Source organism: Carcharodon carcharias, chromosome 28, assembly GCF_017639515.1.
Source record: "Carcharodon carcharias isolate sCarCar2 chromosome 28, sCarCar2.pri, whole genome shotgun sequence".
NCBI classification, from domain to species: domain Eukaryota; kingdom Metazoa; phylum Chordata; class Chondrichthyes; order Lamniformes; family Lamnidae; genus Carcharodon; species Carcharodon carcharias.
This window is the reverse complement of record NC_054494.1, coordinates 37,999,183-38,021,514: the sequence shown is the minus strand read 5'-3', so window position 1 is coordinate 38,021,514 and position 22,332 is coordinate 37,999,183. Positions and strand designations below refer to the sequence as shown.

General features: G+C 42.6%; 1 long non-coding RNA gene across 2 annotated transcripts in view; it reads left to right on the top strand.

Annotated features, from left to right (window-relative positions):
• Positions 1-22,332, top strand: part of LOC121270766 — a 51,094-nt gene that overhangs the window by 18,879 nt on the left and 9,883 nt on the right. Inside the window, exon 1 of one of the 2 annotated variants that reach the window (XR_005941614.1) lies at positions 2,719-2,798. The exons of the other annotated variant lie outside the window; for it this stretch is intronic. This is a non-coding gene — a long non-coding RNA (uncharacterized LOC121270766). Of the gene's footprint in view, positions 1-2,718; positions 2,799-22,332 lie in introns of those variants that run through there. 2 annotated transcript variants of the gene reach the window in all.

The window sequence follows — 22,332 nt, the reverse complement described above, 5'->3', positions numbered from 1 at the left end:
TCCAGGAAATTTAATACTAGTACTACCTCTTGAGGTACTGGAACATGTGTAATACTGTCGAGCAAAGGGAGACAACTGAGGGGTCTGCATTTGCTATCTGCACACCCAGATGGTTCATTTAAGTGTACTCAGATGCCGACAAAATTAAAACCCTTCTTTTTCAATTTGCGAGTATTCTCTTTTGGGCTGCAGAAGGGGTTCTGGAGACATATCCTATTGGCTTTTCAGCTTTGATTTCTGTTTTTTTCTTTTTGTGTTTGCCACAGGATTTTATCTCATCATTCTGATTTCACAGTTGGCTAAATTGCTCTCTGGTGAAATCTTAACTTGGTTCAGTTCAGGGGTTGAGTTACCCAGTTGCATTTTGGAAAGTTCCACGGCTTATCCTTCTAATGTCTCTTTTGTCTCCATCAACTAATTCTTCAGTTCTTCTGCCTCTTGTTTGTATCTTTTAGCTTCCTCTTGGAACATTGAACATTGTTGGTTTTTATCTTCTAATTGTTTCTTCAGTTGGTTCGGAGTGGCACTGCATTCATTTAGCCGCTTTTCATGATTTGCCTGTGGAACCTACTCTGACCTGAGGGATCCTTGCTTCCAATGAAGGTCTTTCAGTTAGTCTATCTCATTTCAAACGACACCATCATATTCCCTTGTCAGCCCAGGATTTCTTCTCATCCTGACCTGAAAAAATTTCAGACCTGATTAGTTTGATTTCAACTAATCACAGCCCAGAAGGACTCCCCAGATACAACAATTGTTGGCAGCTGTGCCGTCTGTTGTCTGTATGATACAGGTACAGAAGTGATGCCTTTCACCTGTATTGCTTCTCCTGTGTATGTTTTTAACTGAGCAGTGGTTTTCTCCAAAGTCAATGGCTGGGTACCTCCACTGAGATACTTAAAGATGTTTTCTCCCACCACTGTGGTTGATGCTCCTGTGTCCACCTCCATGAGCAGAGGTTTCTCATTTACTTGAAATGTAACAGTGATTGGTTCAGTTTTCCTGGTCTTCAGATTTTGTAAGGAATAAGCTCATCCTCAGTAACTTCTGGCTCTTTTATATTGTGCACTTCATTTAACTTGACTTGATCTCTAAATGGCTGCCTTGATCTAGTCCTACACTGTTTAACAACATACCCTTTTTTGTGGCAGTAGTACTGTCATGAGACTATAATAATTTTCATAATATTATTGTGATTTATTGTAAAAGTGGGTTAAAAGTGGGGTTTGGATAGTTTCTTTGTGTAAGTGTGTATGTGCGTGTGTGTGATTTAATTGAATTAGAGGCAGTTGGTCTGCATGCTTTGAGGCATCAAAAAGAAGCTAACTTTGAAATGCTAAATATGTAAACATGGCTGAAGTCTTACAATGTGAGGTGTGAAGAAAATTTGCATTTCTAGATAAATTAGGTTAATTTGAATTTCAAAGAGATGGTAGCATGTTACACATAGCCAGAAGAAGCTAAGCCAAACAGTGCATTTATTTTACCCAAAGGTTATTGATGCTATGAATGCTATGAAAAGATTTATATTATGAGAAAGGTAAAGTTCCAAAGACATGTCGAAGCAATGGAATTTGCATTAAAAAGGGAGAAACATGTATAAAGGAGGTGAGGCTGTGTGTCAGAGGAGAGAAGGCATTCTAAGATCTAACTCAAGTGTAAAAAGCCTCCAGCCTCTGTACATCAAATTGCTGTCTACAGGAATTGAAGCTAAGAAAACTCACTTTGAATTCTACTGTACAGGGTATCATGTTGCTTTGCCTGGGTCTGTTTAAATCTATTTGTTTTCTCCTGTTGCCTTAACAGAGGTGTAACTAGGAGTTTTAGGAGTTATTATAATAGTAATTTGTATACCTATGTATGGGCTTGAAATCTTTTCCTTTGTTAATAAATGTTTAATTTAGTTTTCTACAAACCTCTGAAGTTATGGTAGTCTTACTACTCCTGAGTTCAGGGCACGCACATCAAAATAAAATACAAATTGCAAAACAGTTGTGAACACGTGATCAGGTTTCCCTCATGGATTTAATCTGCCTGGCACTCATCATCTACCACATCATAACAAGTGACATTCTGCCTCTTTAAATCTACAGGCTTTGGGTGTATGATTTCCCCCACAATGGTAACACCTTAACTTCTGCGTTACTGGTGAGCGTTTCTTTTTATTTTCCTAGCTGTAGGGACCGTGTCTTGCTTCACTGTAGCCTCCCTGATCTTCACGTCATGGCCGGCGGCAGGTTCCCGCCCTAAAGAACTGAAGAACGGCGCCATGTTGGACACTCTGCAGAGCCTGCGAGTCCCTCTCACACTCTCCATTGCCAGCGCTATCTCCATGGCGCGCTTCGGGTCTATCTCTGTAAGGAAACGGCACTGAATGGTGTCGTCGTTTGTGCCACAAACTAAACAATCTCACAACATGTCGTTTAAAGTGTCACTGAAGTCACAGTGCTCCGTTAACTGTTTTAACTTCATGATGTGCGCTGCAATTGACTCACCCGGGGCCCTTACTTGAGAATTAAACTTGAACCTTTGTATGATCACAGAGGGTTTAGGTTGAAAATGACCTTTCACGAGGTCAACTAGCTTGGTGAAGGATCTGGAATTTGGTGCATTCGGAGCCGTCAAGCTACAGGTTAAGTTATAGGTTTTCTCCCACAGACACAGAAAAATTGACTTCTGTTTCTCCTCTGCCATTATTTTGTTAGCTACAAGGTAGAAGCCTAATCGCTCAATGTATTGACTCCAGTCCTCGATGGATGAGATGTATGGGTCAATTGTGCCAAAGTGAGGCATTGCTGGTGAGTATACTTCTTTTCGGTACTTCCCTCAAAATATCGGAATATTCATTGTCATGAGGTGAGGTGCTGCAAGGCGCTATTTATCCTCATTGCCGGTTGCAATAAACTTGGAAAGTGCAGATCTGGTTTCTTATAAGAAACAGTTAACCTAATTAACAGACTTCAGAGGAGACTACATGCTTGTTCCAAGACCAAAGTTAAGAAGCTCCACCCCTAAGATTCCCTGTGCTTAGGGCTGATTGGTCTCTAAAGTCACATGATCCCCATAACAGTAATTTTCAAATCCCTCAATGGCTTTGCTGCTCCCTTTTTCCCCACCTCCAGCCCTACAACCCTCTGAGATATCAGCTCCAATTCTGGCCCCTTGTGCATAGGCCCAAATTTCTTTGCTACTTCGTTCTGTCGAAGGGTCATGAGGACGCGAAACGTCAACTCTTTTCTTCTCTGCCGATGCTGCCAGACCTGCTGAGTTTTTCCAGGTAATTCTGTTTTTGTTTTCTTTGCTATACCATTGGCAACTGTACCTGGGCCCTAAATTCTGGAATTCCTTTCCATCAACCTCTCTAGCTTGCTCTCTTTTAAAACACCCCTTAAAGCTTATATCTTTGACCGAGCTTTTGGTATTTGTGGCTTGGTGTCAATAATCAGACAAACCTTGGGATATTTTACAACTTTAAAGATACTAAGTGCAAGTTGTCATTGCTGGCACAGCTCTGAAACTAGCATTTAGTTTAGCTGTCTGGTGTGGGGAGGGGAGAACCTCAGTTCAGTAATTCCACATTTACACTTGCCATAACCTCACCACTCATACTGCAGGGCTTTCTGTGGTTATGAAGTGTGTAGGTCCAAAAAGGTGAAACAAGAATATAAGAAATAGGAGCAGGAATAGACCATTCGGCCCATCGAGCCTGCTCTGCCATTCAATATGATCATGGCTGATCTTGGGTTTCAGCTCCACTTTCCTGCCCACACTCCATATCCCTTAATTCGCTAAGAGACCAAAAATCTGTCTATCCCAGCAATAAATATAGTCAATGATATATTCAACATCTGCCGTCTTGTAGATGAATGCACCCAGACATTAGGAGCTGAATCTTCGGTTTGGCGAGTGGGCCCCATCCCTGCTCGCTGAGGGATAAAGTGACGCGGGGGGACATCAGGCGGGTGTCCTGACATCACCGCGTGTCATTTAGATTTTCAGTTCGGCGGGCGCGCAACCGACTCAGCTGCAGGCCCGCCGAACTGTCAAAGGCCTGTAAAGTCCATTAACTAACTAATTAAGCCTATTGAGAAAGCTGCCCGTTCAGACTTAAGGTTGAGGGGCAGGTGAAGAGCCCAGGCGGCCTTTGCATTTTTCAAGGAACCTCATCCGCGGGCGGGATGAGGTTTCTTGTACGGGGTTAAAAATTAAATAAACTTTTTCGTTAAAGTTCATTGACATGTCCCAGCTCACGTGACATTGTCACATGAGGGGACGTGTCTTAAAATATTTTTTTTCTTTATTAAAATGTTTGGAACTTAAACTAATTTCTCTGAGGCACCTCCGTGCCTCAGGGAGATTTCTGAGCTCTTTTGCCCACGTGTGAAAGACCACAGGCCCCGACTCAGGGAATACCCCCCACGCCCGCACAGGTAGCGCTCAGCGTTTCCAGGTGTGCATCATGCTGGGTGGGCCTTAATTAGCCCACCCACATAAAATGGCGGCGCAGACCCGATCGGGGGCGTCGATTGGGTCCACTCCTGCCCGCGCCCACTCCCACACAACCCCACCAACAGGGGGAAAATTCTACCCTAGGTGTGTTAAGGTGGAAGGAAGAGTGCTGCTCTGTTCTTTATTAGACTTACATTTCATTTCCCCCATCTCCAGGAGGTTTTAATCTATCAGTTCATGCCAGCGATATTAATGAACAAATGCTGGACATTCTTGTGTGAGTTTTATCTGCAATTTTGATGGAAGCGCTAACCCTTTACCTTAATCTGAAATGGTGAAGTTCAGGCCATCCAAAGTCAGAAACAGAGCTCAGCTCTCATTCCAAGTGGAGTGATGTAGGGACTATTTTCCAACCACTGCTTTTACTGTACGTAGTCCCCTTGTTCAAATTTTCTCAGTGCGGAATTTAACACAGGGCTAACTGAACTGGTCATTTGAAACGTTAGGAAGTCACCAGTGCATGTAGTGTGAGTGCATAAGCATTTATATGAAAATAGGGTTGGTTAGAAAATATTCTACATAGAAGCTGAAATGTTTTCCAAAGGTGATTATCAATAGGTTAGCGTTTTTAAATGGATAGAATCTCCCCGGTTACAGTTGGATTGGAGACCAGGTAACCTGATTCAGAAACAAGACCGCCTCCCACTGAGCTATACAGAAACAGAAATAAAAATACCTGGAAAAACTCAGCAGGTCTGACAGCATCTGCGGAGAGGAACACAGTTAACGTTTCGAGTCCGAATGACTCTTCAACAGAACTAAGGGGGAGAAAAGCTATGAGCTATTCCCACTGAGCCATGGTTAGCACATCAGAGGAAATTGCATTCCTCCAGTGACAGAACTTCAACCTATAAAACATTTGCCAATGTGTTACTCATACATTATTCAGCAGGCCCAGACTATATCAGAAAAGGGTCCCTGACATTCCTTGTATGCGCACATAATACAAAACATGTTGATGTACTAATGGCGATTAACAACAGTTGGGACATGAGCAGCTTTTTAGTGAAAGGGTGATTTTCCTTAAGATTAAACCCTGGCACAAGGCCAAGGTCAACAGAGAAGTCTCAATAAATTGATTTTAATATGATGGGAAGAAGGTATCGGTAGCTGAAGTAAAACCATTCATTCTCATTCCCACGCTAGCTGGACAGACATGACAGATAATATTTATTCAGAAGGCTGGTGGAAAGAAAGTGTCTTTGGTTCACACGTTTTACCAGAAAGAATCCATGGCCTTGAGATCGATGGAAGACCAACTTGCCATGCTTACTTCAGATACTCTGATTTTAAACACAGAGATAAAAACAAAAAACTGCGGATGCAGGAAATCCATAACAAAAACAGAATTACCTGGAAAAACTCAGCGGGTCTGGTAGCTTCGGCGGAGAAGAAAAGAGTTGACGTTTCGAGTCCTCATGACCCCTCAAATCAGTTCTGCTGAAGGGTCATGAGGACTCGAAACGTCAACTCTTTTCTTCTCCGCCGATGCTGCCAGACCTGCTGAGTTTTCCCAGGTAATTCTGTTTTTGTTTTTTGACTCTGATTTTAATGCCGTTTATCTCCTGGCTAATTCAAAATGGTTTACTTGCTCAAAAATTTCAAATTATCCAGGAGTTTGAATGAAGTAAATTCCCTAAAATAAAAGCACACAGGGAATGATTTTTGCACCACTTTAACAGATAACTTGAATTAAGCAACTTTGAGTTAAGAGAGGTTGACTCTATTCATGATTTAAAAAACAAATAAACATCAAGCCTTGGCAATCTATGCACACATGCATCTACAATTCCTCTCTCTGTCCTTTAAGTGCATGAATAAACCAACCATAAAACAAAGATTTAGGAGGGGGGGGGAGGTGGGTTTAGGTGAACATAGGGAAAAAACATGTGTGGAGTAGGAAAAGGCCCATCAAGCCTGCCCCACACTTGTGATGGCTGAAGCTTCATTGACTGGACACTTCCTACCATGTAATCTCCTGGGAAAGAAAACAGAAAAAAAGCCCAAGGGCAACACGGGAAGAAAAGTACTCTGGAAATCCTTCTCCAAACGCCACAGGCAATTGGAACCCAGCCCAAGATATCATGTCAAGCATTTGTGAGCTGCAATCCCCACTGTCGAATTGTAGGGCTTGTACGCTAAAACCCAACAGCACCAAAAGAATTGATTAGGGCAATGGGCTGTAAATTTTCCATTGAACAGGGAAGGAATTTTTGCTGACATCATCATTATCACTTTATAAGAAAACAACGTCAATCGATTGCATATGAAATAACGTCTGCTCGATATCGACTGCATTAGTCACAACAATTAAACCCTGTAAAGGCCACGTTTGATTTAATAATGGATTTACATTTGCTAATTACAGTTCCTGAATAATTTTGCTGAGTTAATCTTTTTCCTGAAGTAACATTGGCTCAGACTTTAACGATTCTATTACCAACGCTGCAGAGTACTCAACAAAAACACTTGGAAAAATACAGTTACAAATATTGAAGGTGTGAGTAAATTGGTATTTTTTTCATATGTATCATACTTGCGAGATTTTAGAAACTTATCCCATGAGGCCTCCTTGTAGAACCATAGAACACTACAGCACAGAAAACAGGCCATTCGGCCCTTCTAGCCTGTGCTGAAATATTATTCCCTAGTCCCATTGACCTGCACCCCATCCATAAACCTCCAGACCTCTCCCATCCATGTATCTATCTAATTTATTCTTAAAACTTAAGAGTGAGCCCGCATTTACCACGTCAGATGGTAGCTCGTTCCACACTCTCACCACTCTCTGAGTGAAGAAGTTCCCCCTAATGTTCCCCCTAAACCTTTCCCCTTTCACCCTAAAGCCAGTTGTAGTTGGAGCCTGCAGTTTAATTTGTGACAACCCGTACATTCATGTGCGCCCTGTCTGAAGGCAGGTCCTTTGCTCATTGTCTGCTGATGCTTCACCCTGAGCTGTTTCCTTCAGTGGTGATTTGTCTCCTTCCACTCTCAGGGGCTGGGCAAGGATGCAGGTCCCAAGTCTACCTCAGCCAGAGCGGGAATAGAACCTCTGCCCTTGGTGTTATTCTCAACCACACATTGACCATCTTGCCAACTGAGCTAACAGCTGCAACCCCCACCCCCATCCCCCAGGGCTGCAGCACAATTGAATGTGACTACAAAACCAAAATAAAAATACCTGGAAAAACTCAGCAGGTCTGACAGATCTGCAGAGAGGAAGGCTGTTAACATTTTGAGTCAGTATGACTCTTCAACAGAACTAAGGAAAAATAGAAGAGAGATAAAATATGAGCTGGTTTAATGGGGGGGGGTGGTGGTGGTGGGGGTGGGACAAGTAGAGCAGGATAGAGGACCAGTGATAGGTGGAGATTGCCAAAAGATGTCATAGACAAAAGGACAAAGAGGTGTTGACGGTGGTGATATTAGCTAAGAAATGTGCTAATAGGTGACATTAAGGGTAGAAAGCAGGACGAGCAAGGTACAGATAGCCCTAGTGGGGGTGGGGTGAAGGGAAGGGATTAAAATAGGCTAAAAGGTAGAGATAAAACAATGGGTGGAAATACATTTAAAAATAATGGAAATAGGTGGGAAAAGAAAAATCTATATAAATTATTGGAAAAAAGGATCAGAAAGGGGGTGGGGATGGAGGAGAGGGTTCATGATCTAAAATTGTTGAACTCAATATTCAGTCCGGAAGGCTGTAAAGTGCCTAGTCGGAAGATGAGGTGCTGTTCCTCCAGTTTGCGTTGAGCTTCACTGGAACAATGCAGCAGGACAGATGTGTGGGCATGAGAGCAGGGTGGAGTGTCGAAATGGCAAGCGACAGGGAGGTCTGGGTCATGCTTGTGGACAGACCAAAGGTGTTCCACAAAGCGGTCACCCAGTCTGCGTTTGGTTTCTCCAATGTAGAGGAAACCGCATTGGGAGCAGCGAATGCAGTAGACTAAATTGAGGGAAGTGCAAGTGAAATGCTGCTTCACTTGAAAGGAGTGTTTGGGCCCTTGGATGGTGAGGAGAGGGGAAGTAAAGGGGCAGGTGAATGGGACTACACTTCAGAGTTAAGTCATCAGCTGTGAAGAGCTTTGGGATGTCCTGAGGATGTGAGAGGGTTCTATGGGAATGCAAATACTTTCTGACAAGCCCAATAGTATGAACACAAGTCAAGACCTTCCACTGTACACCCTGTAAGGGCCGGAAGGAGCAGGTAATCAATGTTGGAGGAGCTGGATTAGCTCGGGATAGATCATAAACTCTTTAGGAGTGCAGAGCTGGGATTGTTCTATTCGATTTGGCAGTTCTGGGCAGTGTCCACTGCTATGAAATTCAGGGCAATTAGTGTTGACAAGCCCTTAAAGGCACTATGTGACTGCACTGATCATATTAATACCTCTGTCCCCACAACCTGAGACTAGATGTTAGCACTGTTGTTGGATGATTTGTGCAAGTGGTGCAGATTGACCCTACAACATACCAACTGAGGTACCAGTTATTTGAAGCAGAGAACAACTTTGTAACCAGTTTTTGACCAGAAAGGTGGCCCAGCAGCAGCATCCTCTCTCAAGCCAACTTGCCCAGCATTGAGGTGCTAATCACTCAAAACCAGCTCTGCTGGGCAGGACACGTCAGTTGTATGTCTGACACCAGGTTCCCAAAGCAATTTCTCTATTCAGAACTCGTCGCAGCAGGAGACTACATGGAAGACAGTAGAAACACTTTAGGGATGTCTCCAAAGCATCCCTGAAGAGGTCAGACGTCCCCACTGACTCTTGGGAGACCCTGGCTTGTGACCGACCAAAATGGAAAAGATCCGGGAAGGCACCAAGAGACCTTGTCGGGAATGTGAAGATGCAAAGCCGAGGTGTCAGAGGGAGCGCACAAGCCTGCAAACAAACCATCTACCCCAAGAACCTCCAAACAAACCATCTACCCCAAGAACCTCCAAACAAACCATCTACCCCAAGAACCTCCAAACAAACCATCTAGCCAAGCGTTCAAACAGCACCTGCCCCACAAGCGGCAGAGTCTGCAGATTGCACACTGAGCTTATCAACCACCTCAGAATTTGAGTGGAAGCAAATCACCCTCGATCCTGTGGGACTGCTCAAGATGAAGAACTAGTTTTTGAATCAGGATTGGGCTCTCTAATAAAGCACACAATGCGTTAAGCAGGAGAAAAGAAGGTGGTAAATGTTATGGTGGAAGTGTTACCATGCTGTTGTGTCTCCCTGCTGTAACTGGGAAGTTTCGGTTTAGTAAAATGTCCCAAGGTGCTCTGCAGGTGTGTTATTATACAAAAGTTTGACACTAAACTCCATCAAGAGAAATTAGATCAGGTGGTGAAAAACTTGGTCAAGAGGTCGGTTTTAAAACCCTCAGGCGTCATGAAGCTATTAATGTATATAATATTTTGGAAAATATTTTTCTTTTAAAATAGAGGTCTGTGGGTGTGTCTTAATTGGATTAAAACCAGCTAGCCTGGGTGCTTTGATGGCTACTAGTTTTGATATGTAAGGGAGATAGAGTGCATTTGCATTTTTTGAATAGAGCATGCTAGAAGTGGGGTGAAAACTGACGCCTTTCTAGCAGCTACCAAGCAACATGTTTATATTACGAATAAAGTTGGTACTATGAAAGGGGTTTTATTGTTAGAGAGGTTCTAACAAGAAGATTGTTGATACAATGAGAATTAACATTCAATGGGGCTGGTAGGTATAACTTCAGTAGTTTTTGGCTGTGCAGAGCAAAGGAATTGTGAGATCAAAAGGCAGCTGTAAGCCTCCAACTGTCTCCACTGGAACATAAGTGAAAGGAACCTCATTTTGAATGTGTAAGGTGAAGATGCTTTGCCTGGTGTTTGGTTAAGTCTATGGGTTGCTGTTGCCTTAATGGAGATTAGTTTGGGAATTTATTGAAAATTATGATAGTAGCAATTTGTAGCCGTGTGTATATATATTTTTAACCTGTGTAAATTAATAAAATATTTCATTTTGTTTAATGTAAAACTTCGAGTACTGATGGTCTGATTCCTGAATTTAGAGTCGCATCTCAAACATAACATTTAAAATTATAGGTTATTATGGTTGTTTAAAGTTTCCCTCTGGGATTTTTAAATAACTCTGCTTTATCAACTGCGTCAGTCATAACACAGGAAAGATCGGTGTGTTGAGCACTCCTGAGAACACTCTCTGACATAATTATTTGGGCTCAGCAATATATGTACGAGCCACTTTGTGATAATCCCCTCCCTGTATCATAGCTTTTTTGTATGGCTTCTGAAGGGATCACTATAGAGAAAGATTATAGTGATTCAAGGGGAATGCAAACAAATTGACATTCAGAATATGGCTGGATAGACTAATGCTTTTGGAGGGAGGTAAATCTTAATTAGTTGAAAAATGTAATATCTGTCTTCATTTAGAATAACACCCCATTATCACTGCATGCACCAGAGCAATAATTTCAGTATAAATTTGCTGCATTACTAAAGAGATTGAACATTGGCTCACGGTGTAAGAGCCTGCAGGAATTACACAGTACTGTGAAAACTTGTCTTGCAGTTTTATGTCTGCTCATTGCTGTAGAATGTCAAAGCATTGCAACATTTAACTTAATTTCTATGTTCTTTGCAGCTCTGTGTTATTTAATGCTTTAACCAGGTATATTGTACTGTAGGTAAAGCACCTTCAATAATCAGAATTAGAATTTAACACAGAGCTACTATTAGACCTTTGTGTCTTTGCTCTGTGTGTATGATCTATGTTTAGGCTGTTCAGTTCTGTTGCTTCGCTTTCTGAATGCTTCTATATTCCGGTGTCTGTTGCTTCTTCATCTCAATATATACTCCTGTAAAAAGGGCAAAAGCAGAGTCGCCTTATAAGAAAATGAGGCAGGAGAAGCTGCTGCTGAAGAAAGTGGAGGTATGCACTGTATTTGCTGATTGTTACTGGTGATGTTGGGGGTTATCTTTGCTTGTAGAGTGGCCACAACAACACAAATACAGCTGACAAATGCTCAACCCCCATTCTGTGGAGCATCAGTGTCTCGCTGGGCTGTGAGCAGGCAGGTCCTGTCAAAATACAAGTGCCCGCTGATGTGTATGTGTGTGTGTGTACGTGTGTGTGCGTGTGTGTGTACGTGTGTGTGCGTGTGTGTGTGTGTACGTGTGTGTGCGTGTGTGTACGTGTGTGTGCGTGTGTGTGCGTGTGTGTGTGTGTGTGTGTACGTGTGTGTGCGTGTGTGTGTACGTGTGTGTGTGTGTGTGTACGTGTGTGTGCGTGTGTGTGTACGTGTGTGTGTGTGTGTGTGTGTACGTGTGTGTGTACGTGTGCGTGTGTGTGTGTGTGTGTACGTGTGTGTGCGTGTGTGTGTACGTGTGTGTGCGTGTGTGTGTGTGTGTGTGTGTGTGTGTATGTGTGTGTGCGTGTGTGTGTACGTGTGTGTGCGTGTGTGTGCGTGTGTGTGTGTGTGTGTGTGTACGTGTGTGTGCATGTGTGTGTGCATGTGTGTGTACGTGTGTGTGCGTGTGTGTGTACGTGTGTGTGCGTGTGTGTGCATGTGTGTGTACGTGTGTGCATGTGTGTGTACGTGTGTGTGCGTGTGTGTGCGTGTGTGTGCATGTGTGTGTACGTGTGTGTGCGTGTGTGTGTACGTGTGTGTACGTGTGTGTGCATGTGTGTGTACGTGTGTGTGCGTGTGTGTGTACGTGTGTGTGCGTGTGTGTGTACGTGTGTGTACGTGTGTGTGCATGTGTGTGTACGTGTGTGTGCGTGTGTGTGTACGTGTGTGTACGTGTGTGTGCATGTGTGTGTACGTGTGTGTGCGTGTGTGTGCGTGTGTGTGCGTGTGTGTACGTGTGTGTGCGTGTGTGTGTACGTGTGTGTGTGTGTGTGTGTGCCTGTGTGAGCGTGAATTTGTGTATATACTTGGGCTGGATTTTATGCCCCCCCCCCCACCCCTGTTGGGAGGGGGTGGCAGGGAGCAGGGAATGTGCATTCTGTAAAATCCAGGCCCATGTGTTTGTGTTTGTGCATCCATGTGAGTGACAGAATGAGACAATTAGAAGAAATTGATGGGGAGGAAAAAGACATTGGGGTAGATTTTAACTGTGCGATTTTTGACTTATACACGGACATAAAAATCGGGAGAGTTGTCAACCAGGCGGCCGTACCCCTGTCACCCGTTTCACACTACTGCACAAAGTCACACTTACCGCCAGTGTGCTCACTAATCGAATATCCTGTCTACACAATCCAAGGCATTTCATACATTTTCTTTAAGAGAAGCATTTTCAAAAATGTTTTTTATGAGGAACTGGAAGTTGGTGAAGAAGCAGCAGAGGCTGATGAGGAAAGCTACTTCAATTAAACGACCGCTTTAAGATTCAGGGTTGCAATCACATTTAAAAGTACCCAACCGAGGTCATGTTACATGTTTGGAATTCATGTTAACATCTGGAGCAGTCTCTGAACTTACAAAAATGTTTTTGTGTGAACTGTAGTCTTAGAGAAGGTCACACTCTCCCCACTGGGATCTACCTCTTTGAAGCTTCAGAGGCCTCTTTGAAAGGATAGTGAAAGCCCTTGAAACTGTATTTTTATGTATATTTTAGCAAGCTATTTTCTGGTAGATCCCAGTGGAGAGAGTGTGACCTTCTCTAAGTGGCCAGCCACCAAATCACTGCAAAATTGACACAAATCATTGAATTTTGAAATGCTCTGTACAGAGTCAAGGACAAACCTTGATAAACCTCGATTTGTTAGTTAATATAAATATCAGAAAGATATAATGCAAGTACTATGACAAATACCTTCCTGGAAATGAATACCCAATAACTGTTTCGATCTTTGTCTTGAATACACACAATGACTGAGCATTCACAGCTCTCTGGGGTAGATTCACAACCCCTTTAAGTGAAAAAAATGTCCTCATCTCAGTCCTAAAAGGCTGATCCCTTATTCTGAGACTGTGACCCCAAGTTCTAGACTCCCCAGCCAGGGGAATCATCGTCTCAGCATCTACCCTACCAATTTTGTTTATTAAATAATGCTTAGCTGTGTCTTAACTGCTGTCTTAAACCATCTCAGGACCATAGCCCTTAATGTTCTTGTCTGACAAAAATAGCACCAATCTCAGTTTCTGAAATTTTCATTTGACCTGCCCGGCTTCAACAGCTCTGGCCTAGAAAATGTGGACATATTCCTGTTGCAGTAGAGAACACTTCCCTGGAGCTGGAATGGGTGCCTCATCACAGGCACATTACAGCTGACCTCCGATTGCTCAGAGTTATTCTCCAATAAAGAGAGAGGAGGAACAACAAAAAAAGGCTTCTTTTCTCGGTGTGAGCAAAAATAAACAATTATTTAAATGTCTTCAGATACAATGAAGTGTGTACTGGCCCTATCTCAACCCTACCCAGAACAGAAGTTGAAAACTTCATTGTAAAACTTCTTTATTCGAGCCTTTGCATTTCACGGACAACAGATCACGTTTCCACGGTAACAAGGCTCGGCCTGTTGAGGCTGTGTCCCTTATTCCCATGTACAACAGTGGGATAATTGTATAATCTTCAACCCATTGTCAGTGAGCCATTCCTCTGAAACATTTAGCCCCATGTGTATCATCACTTTCTATACGCACACGGTTAGATTAATGACAATCGCTGAATATTGATGAGAAGGTGGCATTGATACTAATGCATCAGCTTTTAAAAAGACGGTTTTGTTATGCTTACTCCATTTTTCCCCCCAAAAATGTTTTTCCACACGCCACCCTTTAGTAAATTATTAATAGTATCCAGGCTTTTAACAAATTGATACATTTCATTCAGCTAATTATCCAAAATAAATTCAATTTCAAAACTGGCACACTGACACCAATTCCATTGTAGATTGTACAGACCAATTATTTTCAAATTACTTAAAGCTAAATGGAGAAACTTTCATGGTAAGTATTTGGAATGATGGTGCACAGTTGCTAATATAGTGCGATTTAGAGCATTGCACAGCTTTGCACTGGGGACTACTATTCAGGGCTGAAAGAATTGGCACATTGGCACAAGTCAGGAGTGTGATGGAATACTCTCCACTTGCCTGGATGAGTGCAGCTCCAACAACACTTAAGAAGCTGGATACCATCCAGGACAAAGCAGCTCACTCAATTGGCACCCCATCCACCACGATCAACATTTATTCCCCCCATCATTGGCAGCAGTGTGTACCATCACAAGATATACTGCAGTAACTCACCAAGGCTCCTTCGACAGCACGTTCCAAACCCCTGACCTCTACCACATAGAAGGACAAGGACAGCAGATGCATCGGAACACCAGCACCTGGAAGATCCTCTCCAAGCCACACATCATCCTGACTTGGAACTTTATCGCTGTTCCTTCACTGTTGTAGGATCAAACTTCCTTCCTAATCACACTGTAGGTGTACCTACACCGGATGGACTACCACAGTTCAAGAAGGCGGCTCATCAACATCTTCTCAAGGGCAATTAGGGATGGGCAACAAATGCTACGTTGCCAGTGATGCCATATCCCATTAAAGAATTTAAAAAATGAATAGGTTCTTTTCAACATAAGGGACTCTGAAATTCTTTGACACAGGGGCTCTACATGAGCACAAATTGCTGTTGTGAATTCCTAATCATAGGTATGTTGGTTTAGAGAATAATCCAGATCCCAAGGAGAGAATCATCAATTTGGCCCACTCATACATACCTCCTAACAGCTGGATCAAGGATGATATAGGCTGAGGTCCAGGGAGTAAGAAGGAGACTTGTATTTAAATATTGACTTATCATATCTCTGGGCACTTAGGGATGGGCAATAAATGCTGGCCTAGCCAGTGATGCCCACCTCCCATGAATGAAAAAAAAGATCAAAACACAGCGCACACAAGGCTTTTGATATACAACGACAATTATGGCATTACATTGACAAACACCATAGCTGTTTTGTTCTTAGCAAAATCCTTCAAACAACATTGACATGAATGACGAGTTAATCTGTTTTTGGTGATGCATGTTGAGGGATCTTATTGGCAGGGACACCAGGAGAGTTCCCTGCCTTCACTTGATCTCTCAGACTGGTATCACAGTTGAGATCAAGAATCTATGAGAAGATTTTGGACATAGTAACCTACTGTCCACACATGTCAAGTGGCACTATTTTGAAGAAGAGCAGGGAATTTCTCCCTAGTGTCCTGACCAATGTTTATCCCTCAGCAGGATTGCAAAATGCTGCTGGTGTAAAATTCCGCCCTATGAGTTTTGAACTTCCATTCCACTTCAGATGGTGCATTTCAAAATGCCAAAAGTATTAAAAAAAAGAGAAAAAAATGTAGTCATTTCGTGATGGTTTCATCAGACTTGGTGCCAAAAATTTGCAAGTGCCTCCCAAAGCACACTTCCTGCAGCAACAGTAATTAGCTCCTGATCGATGGATGTAGCGAGACTTAGTGGTCTTTACCGAAAAGGCCAATTCACCCTTCACAGGGGAATACTATACTCTGGTGACATGACACAACATACCTGAAAGAATAAAAAAGTATATCATCAGCCTTACGGGGATCTGCGAATAAGCTATAAAGCCAATGATTTCAGTCTCAATTCTCCATTAAATTCTAAGCCTCACACAGGAAATGAATTTAAGGATAAAGTAGCTCCTTGTGTATCTCCAATGGATTCCCGTCAGTGGCGAAGCATTTTATTACGCAGCTGGGACCATTCATTTAAAGTGTAACTTTTATCTTCAGTTAGAGCTAAAACTATTGATTGATTTTAACCATTTGAGTGTTGAAAGACATTTTCATCACATCAGCAAACAGACGCTCTATATTTTCTCCACTTCCTCCATCTAATTTCTCCCCTTACATTAATCTGCAGGTTTCTTTTAAAATTGTGTCATAGCTGTAGTTATTCTTTTGACCATTTCAATGACTCTAAGCACTTTGGGTTGTCCTTAGGTTGTGGAAGGTGCTTTCTTTCTATTGACTGTTTGCAGAGTGGGATCAATTAGTGTTCTGGCTGGAATTAAGTAGCTTGTTGGCCTGAAACTCAGCAATTTGGGGAAGAGGTCTAAAAAAAATGCCTAAAAAAATTACATTATAAAACAAAAGTAAGAACAGGTCTAATGTGCTGTTGAACAAAGAGCAATATATCAGTGTATGCTAATTTTCTCCATTCCTGAAATCTCATCCTGGGATAGAGTTCTGCAGAACTCATGTAGTTTCCTGTAAATTGCCCAAGTGGCCTGTTCTTCATGAAGGAATCCTGACAGTGAAGACTGACCCAGGGCATTAGAGCAACACTGTCCTTATCCATTCCCACTTCTAGCAGGAGTCACTAGATAATATCTAGGGTCGTAAAACCATTATAGCACAGAAGGAGGCCTTTTGGCAGTTGAGTCCATGCCAGTTCTCTGAAGAACCAATTACTTCCATTCCCCTGCCCTGCAAATTTATTTCCTTCAAGTGCCCACCCAATTTCCTTTTAAAATTATTGATCGTCTCCACTTCGACCACCCTCATAGGCAGCGAGTTCCATGTCATTACCAATCACTGCGTAAAAAAGTTCTCCCTCACATCTCCCCTTGATCCCTTGCCCAAAGCCTTGAATTTGTGACCCCTAGTCTTTGTACCATCAGCTAATGGAAAGAGCTTTTCTTTGTCTATCTTATCAAATCCTGCCATAATCTAGAACACCTCTTTCAAATCTCCCCTAAGCCTGGTAAATCTCCTCTGCACCCTGTCAAGGACCTTCACATCCTTCCGAAAGTGCGATGACCAGGATTGGACACAATACTCTAGGTCGTAGCCTGGTGAGAGGTTCAGCATAACTTCCCTGGTCAATCTAGGATTGAGAAGTCTGGCTGATCTGGCCACTCCTTTAGGTCAGAGGTACTGTGGTCACTGCTGCCTCGGGCTGACATGTTAACTTAGCATGAATGGAGGATCAGACCTGGGAGAGTTCTGAACTATTCGACTCACTTTCATGCTGGGCAATGTCTTTACTATCAGGGCCCCTTTCCATAGGTTTCTAATGATGGTGGTTTTGAAACAGGAATGGAGAAATGCAGGAAAATACAAGCTTTTAGATAGGAGGAATTTCATTTACAAAGTAACTAAACACTAGCTTTACTGTGATTGCAAATAAACCAGTTAGAATATATATTTTAATTTGGTGAAGGACACATTTTAAAAGCAAATTTTCAATTTGGACATTGCCATTTCTCTATATCTGATTGCACTTTCCTGGGGAGATGCATCAGACAATGATGCCAAATTCCAGCCAGTAGGAATTATAGCCTTCTCTTGGGTATGCAGGAGTGTGTCCAGAGTGACTTCCTCTCTGAGCTTTCCTTTTTTCCCTCTTGGTCTCCATTCTGCATTTCCCTTAGAAAGTCAGGAACTGGCTTCCTTAGAAATCGGGATAGTTGACAGCCATTAACAATGAATAGACTACACTGTTTGTAAGGAAACTATAATGAAGTAAGTTACTTGCAGGATTTCTGCAGTTCATATTGCGATCAAGCCTCTAAATGATGCTTCCCCAAGTTGATGCAGCAGAGAGCAAATCAGCAATGAGTCAGATCACAGACATGAACCTGTGTCCCACCCCTTGATAACAACTGTACCAATACTTGAATGTGCTTTTCAGAACAATTTGAAGTCTCCCAAGTTGGTTGCAGCTCAACCTACAGCACAATGATAACCAGCAAACCAATCAAATTCAAGTATACCAGGACTAGAGCAGCAGAAACACAAATTGCTTTAAAGGAATCTAGTGTAAATTTTATACTCTCTCTCCCTATCCTTGGCACCTCATCAAATGAAGAATCAACCAAGAGACTTTAATTTACCTTGATCGGTTGGTAGAGTGCTGCTTTACAAACCTTCCTTAACAGCTAAATAAAGTTATATGTAACTCCAGTTATATTATAAAGGTCTGGCACATAAAGATTATTGTGGGACTGAGTGCAGTACTGACAGATGCCAGAACAAGCTACAATTCAACAAAGTTTACCTGCAGTGACAGAGCCAACCACTCCTCCGACAGATATGGAAAAGCTTTAAGGCCTCTAGACTGCCTGAACCTATGAATCTTCGAGACTAGAGGTGGGGAGATGGAGTGGTAGTAATGATGTAATACATGCACTAAACTGGGGTAACTTTCAAATACGTTAGATGAAGACTTGGGGGAGGTATAGTATAAGGGCCTGGCAAATATAGGGTTAACGTGGGACTAAGTACAGTACTGCCCACACGGTCATGTAAAAGAACACATGACCCACAGCTAGGGGTCAGCATAGTGTTGGACAGAGCCATGTGTAGAAGCAAGCATGGAGACAGCTCCTAGCTTGGACCTTTACTGTATCTATGTATATAGTTTCTAGTAGTTAATAAATATTTACTGTTGAACTACCTAAAGACTACAAATGCCTTAAAAGACCTGCTGAACTATGCTCAGCACTGTACAACACCATTGAGTGCATATGGCATACATTTTCTTCCAAGTGTTACACCACCTCAGCATCTACAATCCATGCAAGTTATTGACAACAGGCCAGCTGGATCTTCTGTTATTGTGCAAGTATAGACACACATCCCAAATCTCTACAGACCATTGTAATCTGACCATGAGAATACAATGTGCCTACATAGAATTTCCAGCACCAAAACAGGCCATTCAGCCCAACAGGTCTCTGCCAGTGTTTACACTCAACATGAAGCTCCTCCCTCTCAATTCATCTCACCCTATCAGCATAGCCTTCAATTCCCTTCTCTCTCACGTACTCATCTAGCTTCCCCTTGGATGCATCTATGCTAGTCACCTCAACTACTCCATACAGGTTCCATGTTGTAATCACTCTCTGACTAAAGAAATTTTTCCTGAATCTTTTGTTGGATTTATTGGTGACTATCTTACATTTTATCTGCTGTGGTTTTAGACTTCTCCACAAGTGGAAGCATCTTCTCTCCATCCACCCTATCAAAGCACTTCATCATTTTTAAGGCCTATTAGTTCACCCCTCAGCCTTCTCTTTTCTTGAGAAAAGAGCCCCAGTTTGTACCTGTTTTTTCTGCTCAGTTTAGGAAAAACAAATATTTCCTGAGGTCAAGGGTCAAGGCCCATAACACAGGAAATGACTAAGATTGCAGAACAAAACCTGCAGTTTTATAACACCTTTTACATCTGGCTGCATTTGCTGCCCACGTGATGGATGCGCAGTTGTACCGACGTGATGTCATTGCGAGCAACGGCAATCAGAACACTCTACTCATCCCCTCCAACCTCAGTGCGATACTTATCCTTACCACATAGTTTCGTTAGTTTTAAGCAAAATTCAAACTTGCAGCAATCCCACTGAGAACTGAAACTGACTGTCTCTGTTTTTTTTAAGATAAATTCTGATAAGTGGCAGCTCTTCGGCAGAGGAGGAAGAAAGGGGAGAGAATTGAATAAGAGGGCCTTGGGTAGTGGGAAGAGAAGGATTCTTAGTTTTATCTTATGATGCATTAAAGGAAGACCTGGGTTTAAATCTGCACGACTTGTAGCATCGCTCCAAAACAGCAAGACAGCTCCTGGCACTTTTTTTTCTGAAACGGAGCAGAAAATCAGACACTCTGACCTCCATATCAGCCTAACTAAATAACAATTGCCGTTTACCGATTCTCATGGCCCAGCCTCTGGCTTTGTAGATGCGGCCCTTGGTTTCTTCAAGTGTGTTCTTTCACCATGTTTCGAGAAAAGGCTGAAAAAATGTAAATTTTGGTTCTCTGAGCAAGATTGGTTTTTGGTAGCCATCTTGCATCGATAGGAGTCACAGTGTTTACATCTTCAGGGATTTGTAAAAACTTTACAGCCAATTGGGCTTGGCGATGGGCCTAATTTCTACTCCTGTCTTATGGTCTAATTAACTATTTTTGAAGTGCAGTCATTGTTGTTATGTAGGCAAATATGACAGCCAATTTGCATTGAGCCAAGGTCTCACAAACAATGGCCAGATAATCTGTTTTAGTGAAGTTGGTTAAGGGATAAAGAGAACTCTTAGAAACGTAGAAAATAGCAGCAGGAGGAGGCCCTTTGAGCCTACTCTACGATTCAATATAATCATAGTTGATCCTCTATCTCAATGCTGTACTCCCGCTCTCTCCCCATACCCCTTGACACCTTTAGAGTCCAGAAATCCATCTACTTCCTTCTTAAATATATTCAGTGTCTAGGCTTCCACAGCTTATGTGGTAGAGGATTTCATAGGTTCACCACCCTCTGAGTGAAGACATTTCTCCTCATCTCAGTCCTAAATGGTCTACCCTGTACCCTGAGACTGTGACTCCTTGTTCTAGATCCACCAGCCAGAGGAAACACCCTCCCTGCATGCAGTCTATCCATCCCTGTCAGAATTTTATCTTTTCTTCCCCTCTCATTCTTCTAAAACTCCAGTGAATACAGGCCGAGTCGGCCCAACCTCTCCTCATACGACAATCCTGCCATCCCAGGAATCAGTCTGGTGAACCTTTGCTACACTCCCTCTATGGCAAGCATATCCTTTCTTTGGTAAGGAGACCAAAACTTCACACAATACTCCAGCTGCGGGCTCACCAAGGCCCTGTACATCTGCAGTAAGACATCCTTGCTTCTGTATTCAAATCCTCTCGCAATGAAGGCCAACATACCATTTGCCTTCTTAACTGCTTGCTGCACCTGCATGCTTGTTTTCAGTGATTGGTGAACAAAGACACCCAGGTCCCTTTGTACATCAACATTGGTACTGGGCTTGGAACCCCAAGATCAAGAGTTCAAATCTCACAATGACAAACCATGAAACAATGTAACTTCATCTGAAACAGATGGAAACGGGTTTGTACTTGAAAGAGTTACATCAACATTTCCCACCCTATCACCATTTATCTTCTCCTACATGGTGTCATGAGATAGTTTCCATCCCCCAAACAAACAGACAAGGCAGCAGTTTAACACCTTATCCAAAAGGTACCACTTCTGACAATGCAGCTTTGCTTCAGTACTGCACTGAAGTATCTAGATTAGGTCCTGCTGCCAACACCTCAAATTAATTCTCATTATTGTTTTTAAAATCTCTCTATAGTCTCATCCATCCCCATAACGTCATCTAGCCCTACATTACTGTGAACTTTGCATTCTTCCAATTTGGTCTATTGTGCATCTTCCTCTTCCTTTGCTACAATGCTGGTAGCTATGCTTTCTTGGCCCTACACTCTTGAATGTTCTCCCTAAATCTCTGCCTCTCTACCTCCCTTATGACTGTCATTAATACCCACCCCTTGATGAACTACCTTTTAGTCATGTCTCCTAAAGTCTCCTTTGGCTCAATATCCATTCTCAGAAGTCCAACTGCACCGTTGAAGCATATTGGAAAATGCTAATATAAATGAAAGTTGTTGTTGAAGACAATTCTTGGACAACTGCTTAAACTCACAGCCCTCTGACAGGGAAGCAAAAGGGCAACCAGTGAGCCAAATTGACACCAAGTATAGGAGTGATGTAAGTTAGGAAGTAATGACTAGCTGACACTGTGGATGCAATTTAAGTGCACAAGGGTAATAGCAGGAAGGTTTGGAAGCTCTGAAAGCATGAATTAGAGCAGGAAATTGCAGGATTCAAATAGAAGAATGTGTGCAGAGAAGAAGTGGAATTCAGGATGATTGTGGAATCTGGGGAGAGGGTGGAGTTCATAGCAGCATTAGCCATAACATTGTAGTCAAACTAATAGCATTGAATTGCAGATACATGGGAACGCCACTAGCTGCAAGTTCCCCTCCATGTCACACACCA